The following is a 14,975-nucleotide window of genomic DNA, read 5'->3' on the forward strand; positions in this document are numbered from 1 at the left end:
TTTGTTTTTTAACTGAGCCCTCATGTCAATGTACAGAAGAATTATTCTGATTGATATTACAGTGTACTGAAACAAAGTGGACTAAAAGCAAGTGCTGTTTTATGTGGGGGGCGGGCAGGAGCGAGAACGAGGCCTTCCAAGCAGGAGCAGAGGCAGCTGCTGGAAGCTTCTGCGGCTGTGACCCCAGCAGTGGTCACTCCCGCTGCTCCAGTTTGACTTTTGGTGGTCTCAGGAAGGTTCGGGTTGTCTTCTCTTTCTTCCCCTTTGTGTTTGCTTGGAAATTTCCCCAGCTGCCCCCTCGGCCATCTCATCTTTCCTAATGTTTTTCTGCCACTCCCTTTCTCGTTTGGCTTTTTCTTGAGCTTCAATCTTTTGTTTCCTTTCATGCATCTCTTTGGCCTCTCTGTCTTTTCTTTTAAGTACCAGTTCAGCAAGGAGTTTCGTGGTCTGTTTATATACTGCCTGTCTGAACAGCTCGGGGTCAACCTCCTCCACATTTGTGGGCTTCCCTGCCTTCTTCAGTTGCTTTTTTCCGCTCTTTCACAGTGTGTTGTTCCACCCATTCTTTTCCTGCCTGAATTACACCCAGGGCCCTCTTCTTTTGTTCCGGATCCAGTAGCAACTTGTAAGCTTTGTCCACAGCTTCAAAAACCTTTTGTGCTTTGTCAGCACCGTCTTGGTTTTTGTCAGGATGCACCAATATCGACAACTGCGGATATCTCTTTTATTTCTTAATCTGTCGCTTCAGGATCTATCTGAAGAACCTCAAATGGGTTCAAATTGAAGTAGGAGGAGCCAGGACGGGTCAGTCTTTCAATCTGAATTTTGGATGTTAAATCGGAGTCTCTCTTCTCTATTTGTTTGACCTCACTACAAAGGGTCATAAACGCCTCCTCCGTGCTGCCCCGCCGCCCGCAGGCCTGCTCTCCCCAAAAGCAGCCATTTCCCCAGCCCTGGAGTTAGCATTTTATAAACCAAAGACTCTTTTAAAGTAAACAAGTATTATTTGTGACTTTCTGTTTAGGATTGAATTGTGTCTCCTCAAATCATATATTGCAAATCCCAAACTCTATGCCTGGTTGCATGCCTTGGTGGTGTAGTGGTTACATGTTGGGCTGTTAACTGCAAGGTCTGCAGTTTGAAAATCCTGTAAGAGGGTATATTTTTTCTGATAGCCAAACACCATCTAGTGTCTTCACCATACTTTGCTATAGACCCATATTGTCAGTGATCTCTTCATGAGGACAAATATCAAGTAGGGCTATACCATAAGAACTAGTTGTGTTTAGATTGGGGCTAGATTTGAACTGTGAGTCTCAAATCCATCTGTGTATCTATGGTTTATATATGTGTCTGTTTCACTTTAGAGACATCATTATCATTTTCTGATAGAGAACATTATAAATCATCCCCCTGGGGCATAAGGCATTAATTTAGTGAATGCCTAGTAATAGGCATTAATTTAGTGAATGGTATCAAATTGTAGACACTGTTGAGCAAAATAAATTATGCAATTATTGGCTGGCTTCAGATCACAGTACATGAATAGCTGACATGTACAGATTAAACTCTTAAGTGATTGGGCGTTATTAACAGCAACAATGGGGGTTGGGTGGTAGGGTAAAACTTTCAGTACCACTCATTCATAAAAGCAGAACTATGCCTACCAGACTACTACATGTCATAAGAAAGCAAGGAGACCATTAATATAGTAAATATATGATAGTTCCATGCCACCATTCATTAGACATCCTCAAAGCAAGCGATCCAAACCGAAGTTCAATGACCACCAATTTTATAATTTTATAACCTGTGATAGCAGTCATCTGCTTCTTCTCAGTAGGGTGCATCAGCCTTAAGCTCAAGGTTCCTTAAATCAGCTACAGGTGAGTTTGAGGTAAAGCCAATTCCACTTAGTGGGGTTTCCACATTGCATCTTTCTGATGTGGCCTATGTAGGATCTTGTGTGTCTTGGAAGGACAGAGTCTAAAATCCCCGTATTCTGCAGCATGCAGTCGGGTTCACTAAGGGCTGGGTAGAAACTAAGTCAGAAGTGTCCAATTAGGAACATAGTTCTGGGTGTTTTTTACCCTTGGGTTCTTTATAAGTATCATTAACCATATTTTCCTTATGGGAAGGCTTGTCTTAAAACAAGCAGCCATCTAAGTGAGCCATCACTAAGTCCACATGGAAGAAGCACACCAACTTTTGTGATCGAAGGACTGTAAATAATAAAATCGAAATCCATAGGAGGGAATTGTATCAAAGCTTAAATTATGAACACCTGGTTTACACATGGCTATGGATGACCATGGAAGCTCAAAACCCATTTGCAGGGCCCACACATGAAGTAAGCCTCCAGTGAATTCCCTCTGAACATTGTCCAGGGATGTGAATAGCCTTACTTTCAAACAGAGAGCTTTGTAAAGTCGATGTTAGTAGTTGTAGTTAGAGTAAAATGTAGTACCTTATTATTTGATCTCCCTTTTGACTCATTTTAAATTGTTCCAGTATTTAATATTTTCTTTATTTTCAATTGAGGTTTTTCTATGTTTCATCTAGTCATTGTTGTTTTGTTTTTTTTGCTTCCTGTTTCTGATTTATATGTGTTTTGTTTTTTTAATACGAAATCCAGGATAGGTAAATCTACAGAGACAGAGGCATGGCAGGAGTGAGTGGTGGGTGAAGGTTGCTAACAATGAGTAGAAGAAAATATTCTGAAATTGATTGTGGTCGTGATTGCACAGCTCTGCTTAATATGATTGAATGATGAGATTGAAGGATTTGTGACGTGTATGCCAGTCAAACTATTGAAAAGTGATTACAGCTTTGGAAGCCCACTGGGGCAGTTCCACCCTGTGCGGCAGGGTCACTGTGAGTCCGAATCGCCTCGATGGCAGTGAGTTCTGTGAGTTATCCCTCTGCTTAGCAGCCCGTTTGGGAATGGGTTGTCTCTTAATGAGCCAGGATTAGTATAGACTGTGTTTTGAGACAATCCCTTTTGAGATATAAAAGATATTGATCAAATACACAAGGAACAGAGATGGGGGAAGAGAGATGCCGAGCCCCATGAAGCCTGTCCAGGAGCAGAGGCTCAGAAGAGACAAGGACCTGCTGCCAGAGGCAGAAAGCCTTCTCCCAGAGTGAGCACCTTGAATTTGGGGGCTTGGGCTCCTTGATTGTGAGAAAATGAAATTCGGTCTGTTAAAGCCATGCATTTATGGTCTTTCTGTTGTAGCAGCACTCGATAACAAAGGGACTCTCATTTAAATATTTTATAACGCTGCCTCCCAATAAATTGAATTGACCCCCCACAACTCGAATCAAACTCGTTGCCAGTGAGTCAACTCTGACTCATCGCTACCCTGTAGGACAGGGTACAACTGACTGCCCCTGTGGGTTTCTGGGACTGTAGCTCTTCATGGGGTTCAAAGCTCCATCTTTCTCCCAATGAATTTACCCAAGTTCACTTTAAATACTTTTCTGCACAACAGACTTTTTGTTGTTACTGTCGCTGCTGAATTTAGTTCCAAATAGTGACATAGGGCGACCTTGGCTTGACTTTAGTTTCTTTTCCATCCTCTCTATCAGTGGTTCTCAACCTTCCTAATGCCGTGACCCTTTTATACAGTTCCTCATGTTGTGGTGACCCCCCAACCATAAAATTATTTTTATTGCTACTTTTTAACTTTAATTTTGCTACTGTTATGAATTGGGCGACCCCTGTGAAAGGGTTGTTTGACCCCCCAAAGGGGTCATGACCCACAGGTTGAGAACCGCCGCTCTACTCCATTCCGTTACTGTCTGGTAGGTTTTGATGCCTGGGCCTCTACAGGACAGAGACCAGCTGCCCCATATTCCAAGGCTGTCATAGTGGAAGCAGACTGCAGTGTCATTCTCTCATTGACTGCCTGGTGGTTCAAACTGCGCGTGCGCACACACACACACACACACACACACACACACACACAATCTTTTAGATTAGCAGCCTAGAGCTTTAACTTCTGTGCCCCAGGCCTCCTTTATAGAAGTGCTAATTATCAATGAAATGGTTACAGATAATGGCAAAATAAAAAAGAACCATGAGAGGACAAGGTGGCTCTCTATATTAAATAATCAAGTACCTCAAGAATGGGCTATGCTGCTTGAAGATGTTAATGCCACACCTTTCTCCTTTACAATGAAGAGTTAAAAAAAAAAGACGACTCCGTTCCTTGGATTTTCTTCACTCCCTGCGCCATCCATCTGTACTCCATGGCATGTTCTCATTAACCCAGTTCCTTGACCTTTAGCTATTACAGTGAGGAGTTCAAATTCACAAGAAGTGAATTGCCTCATTCATATCTGCAAAGTTCTAACCATGGTTAAATTTTAGGCGGGGTGACTGGTTTTTAAAAATCTGAAAATGAGAGCGGGTGTTGTTTTGTGAAGATTAACACTTGCTACACAGTATTGTTTCATCCACTCTTTTAACTTTTCTGGAACACCGAGGACAATGATTCTCAGGGCAGTCATTGTAACACACCGTGCTAGCTTTGCCGGACTCGCTAGTCTGAGAGAATTTAAAAACAAAGTAAAATTTTCATGTAAAAATATACTAGATGTAATTGTTAGGAGGAGTGAAGGATATTAAAGATAAGATATCCAACAATTTCCCAAAATGAGAATATCTAACATTTTGAGAATTTGAGGAGCCATGCTGTGGGTTTGGCATTAGACTGCTAACCTCAAGGTTGGCAGTTCAAACTCACCAGCCACTCTCTGGGAGAAAGATGAGGTTGTCTGATCTCAGAAAGATTTATAGTCTCAGAAACTCGACAGAGAAGTTTTATCCTGTTCTATAGGGTTGCTATGAGTCAGAATCAACGCAATGGCAGTTGGTTTGGGTTGAATGAAACGAAAAAAGTTAGTGGTGTGGGTAAGGCTTGAGATCTTTTCTCCTTTTAAATCATGATTCTTCAAGGATTGGTACCTTCCAACTCTGATGTGTTTTTCCATGGTAATGGCTACAGCATTTGGGGAAACTGAATAATCAGATTATTAAGTAGAAATTAAAAATTTTTATTTTAAACTTTTGATTGTGCACTAGGTGAAAATTTACAGAGCAGATCTTTACTTTTATATTTAATAATTGATGCTCATTTTATTTCAACTCATTGATTTCAATCCCCTCAATGTACCATTGATTATCATACTTCTCTGTATTTCCTGTTTACCATTCTTCCTTCTTTCCTAACCCTCTGCTTAGGGTAAATGCCGTGTTAGTCAGGGTTGACTAGAGAAACAAGTTCATAGATCCACTCATATGTGTGTAAGAAAGAGCTTTATAAACAAGAACAATTGAATATTGAGAAAACATCCAGTCCAGCTCTTTGAGCAAGACGCGGCTGCTGTCCCACCGCGCTCTGTCCCCCTGCTCCCATTCCTGACTCGCGCTGTTCCCTCCCATCCAGCGGTGAGGAACAATTTGGTCAGGAAGCACCCCGCCGCCATGGCATTTAAGGACACCGGAAAGACACCTGTGGAACCAGAGGTGGCCATTCACCGGATTAGAATTACTCTGACCAGCCGCAATGTGAAATCCTTGGAGAAAGTGTGTGCTGACTTGATCTGAAGGGCTAAGGAGAAGAACCTGAAAGTGAAGGGACCAGGTAGGATGCCTCCCAAGACTCTGAGAATTACGACCAGGAAAACTCCCTGTGGTGAAGGTTCAAAGACCTGGGATCGATTCCAGATGAGAATCCACAAGCGTCTCATTGATTTGCACAGTCCTTCTGAGATAGTTAAGCAGATCACTTGCATAAGTATTGAACCTGGAGTAGAGGTTGAAGTCACCATTGCAGATACTTAAATCAACTATTTTAATAAATTGATTTATCTGTTGGTGAAAAGTAAAACAAAACAAAACAAAAAAAAAAAATCCCAGTCCAGACCAGATCAAGTCCATAAGTCCAATATCAGCCCACATATCTGATACCAATCTATAAAGTCCTCTTCAGATTCAGGAAACACATGCAATGATGCTGAACGCAGGAAGATCACAGGCCAGTGGGTAGGAAGTCTTGTGGACCCAGTGGCATTGAAAGCATCTCCACATAGTTCTGCTCCAGAGGTCTGACTCAACCAGCCTCTCTCCATGTGTCTTCTCCACAGAGATGTCTCACAGGGAGTGAGCATGTGTGCTGCCTCCAGCTATTTACCTCCTTAGTGCCTCCCAAATGAGGTCATCAAGCTACGACCTGATTGACCGGCTCCACCCCTTCACTCTGAATCCTCAAATTGACACACCAGATTATGTAACTACCACAATGCTGCTCTTTTGATCTTTTTTGTTTTAAATCATTTTATTGAGGGCTCTTACATCCACCGTGTCAAGCACATTTGTACATATGTTGCCATCATCATTTTCAAAATAGTTTCTTTCTACTTGAGCCCTTGGTATCAGCTTATTCCCCCCGCCCCGCTTTCTCTCCCTCCATCTCTCATGAACCCTTGATAATTTATAAATTATTATTATTTTTTCATGTCTTATACTAACTGGTGTCTCCCTTCACTCACTTTTCTGTTGTCCATCCCCCTGGAAGGGGGTTATATGTCCATCATTATGATTGGTTTCCTCTTTCTCCCCCTACCTTCCCTTCCCCTCTAAGTTTCACTACTCTCATTAGTGGTCCTGAGGGGTTTATCTGTTCTGGATTCCCTGTTTCCAGTTCTTATCTGTACCAGTGTACGTGCTCTGATCTAGCTGGATTTGTAAGGTAGAATTGGGGTCATGATAGTGGAGGCAGGTGGGGGTGGGGAGAGAGGAAGCATTAATGAACTAGAGGAAAGTTGTATGTTTAGATCTTAAATGGTTGATTATTCTAACATGGGATGTGTTCAATTCCAAACCTGAATGATGACTAAGGTCTATACCCATCAATCTTGATCTAACTGATAATAAGCCTTTTATGATTCTTATTTCGGTTGCACATTTGTTGGTAGAAGTAATCAGGTGTCATCTAGTTCTTCTGGGCTCAGCACTGTGGACACTAATGTTTGAAGCGAATTTTCCTTTCTGTGTTGCCTGCTGTCAGGACATCTGGCCCAACCCTCGGTCTGAAAGACAGAATAAACCAGGGGGAAGTAAAACATTAGAAACTTAGTGTGCCATTTTGTTAGATGTCCTGGCTTCTGAGACGCTCTATTGAATGTCTTATTTATAAATGAGGAAAAAGATTCATTGATTCTGTAACTATAAAATTAACTACCATGTAGCTTTATTGGCTTTAATTAAAGAGGCCTCCAGAGGTTTCCATGGCTGAAGGGGCATCCCCACTTCCCCAGAACCTTCTCTCCTGGTAATCATGCTTAAATAATCTCACAGTGAGCCTCACAACTTTTTTTACCTTTGTGCGTGTGTTTGCACCTCTTTAGAATGCACACTCCATAGGGAGAGGGCCTTTGCCAGGCTCACATTTCCTGTGACCTAGAACATAGCCTACTATAAACTGGCTTCTGAGTATCTGGATAAGCGGATGAGGAAGGGTGGTGACTCAAACCAAACTCAAGCTCACTTCCGCTGCGTCCATGCTGACTCATAGCGACCCTTTTGGACAGAGTAGAACTGCCCCCATGAGTTTCTGAGAATGTGACAACTATTTGTGGGATAGAAAACTCTGCCTTTCTCCTGAGGAGCAGCTGGTGGTTTCAAACTACTAACCTTGCAGACTGCAGCCAGATATGTAATCAAACCTGCCACCATTGAAATAGCCTAATTCTGTAATTCAGAGGAGATTCATTGCTGTCAGCATGATCCCCACCTGCTCCCTGACACTGGAGATCATACCTGCTTGCTAACTCTTGTTCACAGCTGAGGATGGGACCTGATCCCCAGTCATACTTTTTTTTTTTTTTTCATAAATGATCCAGCTAAGCCTCTGACAATCTTATCTTTCTGAGTTTTAGATCGCTTATTTGCAGATGAAAGAGGATGACCAGATCTCGAAGCCTCCTTCCCCGCTTTCTTCTCTGATTGTGGCTTTTTAAGGAAATTAATAGGTTACAATTCTGCATCAGGCATGTTCAGGATATAATTATTTGGTCAGGACAGCCTTTTCTTTGCTGTATCCTATACCTCTTAGCCTGGCCTCTGTCTTGCTCAGCCAGTGTTGCAAACTTCTTTCCAAAGGGCACTCTATTCCACCCCAAGCCTCAGCCAAAAGGTGCTCAGCTCTAATTCTGTGGGGCAAGGAAGCTAGCTCCTCTGGTTGAGTATCTAGAGGCATGCCACTCTGTTAACGAGCCTCCTGCCAGAAAGCACTCAACTCTGCTGTGTGGACCAGGAAGCCCCCCACTCAGTCTTGTCCTTGCCTCATCCATTCTTTAAAAAACATTCTGTATTCTACGTCAACACATTTTGACTTGTTAGTGCTCTATCCTTTCTGTAAAAAAATTAAAATTTTTTTTTCCCAATTTTACTTAAACAAAGATAAATGTGCATTACTTATACAGTTAGTACAAATGTAGTAATTTAGGTATTTGGGGGGAACATGGTAGTAGCTATCAAATGTACATACCCTTTTGGTCTAGAAATATAACTTGTATCATTCAGAAACAAATGAACACATATAAACCTTTATATAAAATATTACTTAAATATTTTTAATCATGTCAATCATATGATTAAACTTATGATATATCATTTTATGGTATATCATATAGTTATAATAAGTATATGTTGCATTATCTAAATTTTCATGCAATATGTGCTACTATTTTTCTTTTACAGTACATTTCTATTTTATTTAAATCTGGTTTTAGATTTTTTAAAATAATTAAATCATTTTATTGGGGCCTTGTACAACTCTTATCACAATCCACACATACATCCATTTTGTCAATCACTTTTGTACATTTGTTTCCCTCATCATTCTCAAAACATTTGCTTTCTACTTGAACCCTTGGTATCAGCTCCTCAATTTTTCCCCTCCCTCCCTTCTCTCTCCCCCATGAACCCTTGATAATTTATAAATTATTATTATTTTGTCATCTCTTCCACCATCCGATGTCTCCCTTCACCCACTTATCCGCTGTCCGTTCCCCAGGGAGTAGGTTATATGTAGATCCTTGTAATTTGTTCTCCCTTTCTCTCTCCCCTTCCCTCCACCATCCTGGTATCGCCACTCTCACCACTGGTCCTGCATGTACACTGGTACAGATAGGAACTAGAAACACAGGGAATCCAGGACAGGCGAACCCTCAGGACCAGTGGTGAGAGTGTCCTTTCTTTTTATGCACCTTAAGCATTTTGTGTAGTCTGTTCTGTTTAGCAACTTAAGCACTCAATTAATACGTAAAGATGAATTAAGGGCATAAAATTTGCTCTCATTTAAGGAGGTAAACATTAGCATTGTGTGCTTAATGTATGGTGACCCTATGTCTTGAATAACAATTTCCTGTGCTTTTATTATTTTTTATATAGTTACAGTTAGTGAAATCAATAATCATATAGAAGTTACTCATATTTCTACAAGTGTTCTTGTATAAGATTATCCTGGAACATGAAGTCACTATTGTTCTGGCCCTTGCCCGCTGTAGTCCGAAGAGAGATTGGGCTCTAATGACTCTTCAGAGGTGCCTTTTGTGGGCATTGAGCTCAGATGTACCTACTGAAGGTAGCAGTTCTGTGCATGTAGGAATTGGTCTTTCTTCCTTTAAGACTACGTATATGTGAAATCATGATATGGTTTTTAGTTTATAAAGTTGTGAATATTAGGGGAAAAAAGACAAAACCTTAAAGTCAGACATTTGGGATGCACATCTTGAAGCACACTCATCTGCAACATGCAAACCTGATGGCACGGAGAGGCATTTATTGTCTCCCACAGCACTCTGCTGGCATCCAGACTCTGTCATTCGTTGCAGGGGCACATAGACCTCACAGACAGTGCTCACGATTGTGGAGGTTTATTAGGGGAGTTAATCGCTTTACAAACCAGGTGAGAAATGCCAAGGATACAGTTATTTAGTCAGGACGTGTTACAAAGATTTTAAAACCACTAATAAATGCCAGAGAGCATGACATTCTGCAATAAACCTCAATCTGAAGATACTCAGCTTTAACTTCTTGGGTCAGTGAACCTGATTCCCAAATTAACTACCCAGAGGCACCCTACTCCAGTATGTTTCAAGCCAAAGGCACACTCAGCTCAAGATCTGTAGGTGAGCAAACCCGTATCCCTGGTTAACGACCCATGGGCACCCCATCCCACGTCATAAGCCAGTATCCTGCCCCAAAGCACCCAGCGTTACTTTTTCTATGGGCTGGGAAGTCCACCATTCTGTTTCATACACTGTCTCCTACGCTGCTGCGCCTGCCACCCCTCTGATACCACAGCTGTTTTCTGGATCCTTGTGCCAGGATCTTGGGTCCAGAGGATGAGCTTTACTTCTGGCTCTTGCTGGTAGTGAAATTTCCCCATCCTGCTTCTGAGAGGGCTCATTTTATACGCAGTAGAACATCATTACAACGATTCCTGTTAACAGGCACTCAGAACCGAATCCTCTGTGTCTTCCCTACCTTCTTTTACCCAGAGCCATCAGGAAAAGGTTACTTGGTGGGCGATACAGCGCTTATGGCTATAGAAGAGCCACATGAAATAATCTGGTACCCTGCAATTGCCAAGGAATAGCAATGCACTGTTGCATGAACAAAGTCAGTTATAAAACAATATGTACAATGGGATAACATTTTATGAAAAATAACCCCACACCCTAAAAAAAGCCCAACAAAAACCTAAACTCACTGCCATTGATTACGACTCATAGCAACTGGTCCCATAGAATTTCTGAGACTGTAACTCTTACGGCAATAGAAAGCTTTGTCTTAATGTATAAGCACGCCTGGAAACGTCTACGATAAAATATTACCCGAGTATCGCTGGGCAGTGGAATTATAGTTGTATTTTAAAATTTAAATAATTTAAAAAACTGTGTGAGGACATGTGGTTGTTAGTGGCTCTTGGGTCAGTTCTGACCCACGGAGACCTATGCGTATCAGCGTGAGGTGTTGTCCAGTCCAGGCAATCTTCCTGGTTCTTGGTATGCTTTCCTGATACCTACCTCTCTCTCCACACTGGTCGGAGCAGGAATATTCATTCTCTCCTCTGAGTCACATATATTTTGCCCTTACGTATATTATTAGAGACTTTACACTATATTGTGATCAATTGTATGCAACCTGCTTTTCTAGCAAACTTTTAGTTTTCACATTAATTAGTCCTTGCTCTGTAACAAGCTATCCCGAAATTGAGGGGCTTAGAAGAAGAGCTATTAACTTAGCTCCTGACGCTGTGGGTCAGCAGTTTGGCCTGCATTCAGCAGTGCTCAGTGGTTTCTGCTGGGGCGCACTCATCTGGATGGCTGCTGGGTCAGCCACGGACTGTGTGATTGACAGCTGGGCACCTTAGTTCCTTTCTCATTGTCTCTCAGCTCACGTAGCTTGGACTTGTTCCTGAGCAACAGGAATCACAAAGGAAGCCAGAGGGCAAACCTTGATGTGTTGACATTTTAAAACATCTCTGATTCTGACACATTTCCTACTGTCACATGGTTCAAAGTAAGTCAAGAGTCAAGCCAAGAGTCACTGTCATGCATACAGGGAAGTCTGAACAATGAGACCATTACTACAATCAATCCACTGATATTCCTTGTGGACAAAGTTGTAGCCTACTCATCTTCTATTTGTACCTCCTACCATGGTTTCTGACACAGGGGGTAGGTGCATGAGAATTATTCAGAAGCTGAGTGCCAAGGATGTGTTAAGGAGCCAGAGATGTGCCCCTCGACAGCTCACATGCCTCTTTCTACAAAACCATGTACTAGGTAGTCAGTACTCCAAAATTCCTATTGTTGACCTCAGGCTAATTCCAGGCCCTGAATGGGCCTCTTTGCATTTCTTTTAAAGATTGACCATACTGGTCTGCTTCCTTCAAGACCCAGAGTTCCCAAGGAGTAGGTTTTTACACAATATAGGTGAAGAAAGTGGATCTTGAACGTTTAATCTTGCTCTGAGAGTATGGGACGGACGTGGTGATGAGATGAGAAGGGGCTAGGCTGGCTATCATCTTTGCCTGAGTCTGCAAAGGTTGAGTGTGGACCTGTTAATATATGACATAAAGATAAGATGATTATAGCCTCTCCTTTAACAAAGTTTGCCAAATTATTAAACGACTTTTCACCTATTGGTAATAACATTTTTGTGTGGTTTAGGTCATTAGTCTATATAGATGTGGAGATGGTAAATCCACTTAGTGCCACGTCTGTTTTAAGTGTTTGTCTACAAATTAGGTGGCTACAAGATGGCAATGTAATAGCAGGGGTGACAATAGAGACGCATAAAAAGATGCTGAAAAGTATTTTAAAAAAGCAATTGAAAACTTTGGTCAAAGCAGAGATATATAAGGGTAAGTAAAAATGTTCTGTTATAAAGTTATAGAAACCTTTATTAAACCAGCAAAAAAATCAGAATGTGAAGCTATTAGTTTCTGGATATAACATCCATTCTAGGTCTAAACACTTCTGAAGGTGATGTTTCCTCTAAACCAGTGTTTCTCAAAGTAGGGGATACTGCCTTCTGGTGGGGGTGGGGGTGAGGGATTGGAATGAGCCAGGGGGTTGCAAAGGCAGATACCTACACTTTGCCCTGGATAATGGGATATGCTTAAATTTTGTACATTTTAGTACCTCTTAAACTTTTTCTACTTGTCTCCCCTTTGTGCCTGGGAAATTTGCAAGATGGGCAAACTCGGCTAGAAACACCTCAGGTTCATTACACCTTTGATTTTGAATTTTCGGTCTTTATACGTTCAGAAACCTCTTATTGTTGACAAATTTTTCACTACTCCCACATTCAGTTATGTGACCACATATTGGGTTGCAAGCCACAGTTTAAATTTTGCTAATTGCCAGAGAGGTACTGAACAGGGTTGTTGTTCTGAAAACAGGGCAGTAGGCTAAATAAGTTTGGGCACTTAAGCCTTCCCAGAAGAATTCTGTGGTCTCTGGTTTACACCATGTTTCAAAAGCAGTTTTGTCATTCTCTAGGAACTAAAATTGTGTTCCTATGAAATGTTCTTGGAGTTTGAAGAACAAAAAGAAGTATTAAGGGAAAGATCAGGAATGTAGGGTGGATAGGGTAAGGTTTCCCAGGAAAAATTTTTTTTTCATGACTTAAGATTTTTTTCCCCCGCATGTTAAAAATATATTTTTTATTAAATACTTTTATTGGGGGATCTTACATTCAGGAAAATTCTTATGGAACATTGCCATGATGAAAATAAATTCCTTGGTGCAACATTCCTGGCCTTTCCTTTCACCAATGAAATTTTCACTTTTCTTAAAACTTGCTCCCATTGTCCTCTATGTCCTCAAAGAAAACGTGTCAAGAATTACCGCTTTGGAGTCCCAAGAAGCAGTTGCCACCATCTTCTGAGCTGACCTCTTGCCTTGCATTTATCTGGCCCATCAGACATTCCCAGAAGTCAGTGTTGGACTTGGCTGTCTGGCTTCTATTGGTAAATCTAAGGCTCAATCCTGAACTAATAATTATAATGTACTCCATATACTTGTTTTCATTAGCTTCCATTTGCTTAAAAGACTGATGGTGTGTAAAAGACTGATTATATCTTTGAGGGAGCTGATCTTCATGCAATGCTTCTGGTACACACTGAGCTAAAGGCCTGCTGGGACCAAGATACTAACTTAAATTTGAAAACACTGAACCATGTAAGATCCCAACTTCAGTAACTATCACACCGATGGCCAGTTTCTTTATTCAGAGGTTGGCAGACTTTCCTCTCTTGGCTCATCTTTACGGTGTTTCTGGTCTTCCTTAAAATATTTTCGCTATCTGAAAACTAATGTCTTTGTATGGCAGCATCCCTGTAAACTTGTTGCAGTTTCATTGATTTGGGAAGATGTCTACTTGAGTTATGTTAAAAACTTGATATTAACCCTGCCCTTAAATTTTTCTTTTTATGTGTGTGGCACAAAAAAGTATCCCTTTTGTAGACGGCACCCTAATGAGATGGGGAGCAATTGTGGGCGGCTACTCTTACAGAGATATGGTAGAACACATTTTGTTTGGAATAAACCCTTGCAAAGATGAACTAGAATCCCAGAAGCAAGACTTATTGACTGCTCTTCATATCATTGGTTCCACTGTGGCTAAAATGAATTTTACAGAAGAATTTTTTCTTATTTATTTTTACAGATCTTTTATTGGGGGCTCTTACAGCTCTTACAACAATCCATACATCAATTGTATCAAACATATTTGTACGTATGTTGCCACCATTATTTTCTAAACATTCACGTTCTATTTGAGTTCTCTTTTTCTCTCTCCCTTCGCACTCCCACCCTTGTGACCCCTTATAAATGATTAATTATGATTATTTTCATATCTTACACTGACCGTTGTCTCCCTTCCCCCATGATTTTGGTTGTTCATCCCCCTGTGGGTGGTGGTAATATGTCAATTACTGCTATCCGTTACCCCTTTCACCCCTCCTCCTCCCACCCTCCTTCTACTATCTTGGTATCGCTACTCCCATTTCTGTTCCTGAGGGGTTTATCTAACCTGGATTCATGTGTCATGAAGTCTTATCTGTACCTGTGTACATGCTCTGGTCTAGCCAGGATTGAAAGGCAGTCAGGGGGTCATGATAGTGGGGGTGTGAGGAAACCTCCAGTAACCAGAGGAATACTGTGTGTTCATTGGTGCGATACTGCATCCTGGTTGACTCATTCCTTCCTTGTGGCCCTTCTATGATGGCATGTCCCATTGTCTACAGATGGGTTTTGGGTCTCTGCTCCGGCCCACCTCATTCTCAACAATACGTTTTTTTTTTTTGGTTTTGTTTTGTTTTGGGTCTTCTGATGTCTGTTACCTGATCCCATGGATACCTTATGATCACAGGCTGGTGTGCTTCTTC

The 14,975-nt window shown here is 41.4% G+C and overlaps 1 protein-coding gene and 1 pseudogene across 8 annotated transcripts in view; one reads left to right on the forward strand and one right to left on the reverse strand.

The window, feature by feature from the left end:
- Positions 1-14,975, forward strand: part of DNM3 (dynamin 3) — a 731,348-nt gene that overhangs the window by 45,671 nt on the left and 670,702 nt on the right. The gene's annotated exons all lie outside the window — the stretch shown is intronic.
- LOC105978990 lies at positions 194-7,571 on the reverse strand (annotated as a pseudogene).

Source organism: Echinops telfairi, unplaced genomic scaffold (assembly GCF_000313985.2).
Source record: "Echinops telfairi isolate 266 unplaced genomic scaffold, ASM31398v2 ScPeMD7_7424;HRSCAF=8462, whole genome shotgun sequence".
Lineage (NCBI taxonomy): Eukaryota > Metazoa > Chordata > Mammalia > Afrosoricida > Tenrecidae > Echinops > Echinops telfairi.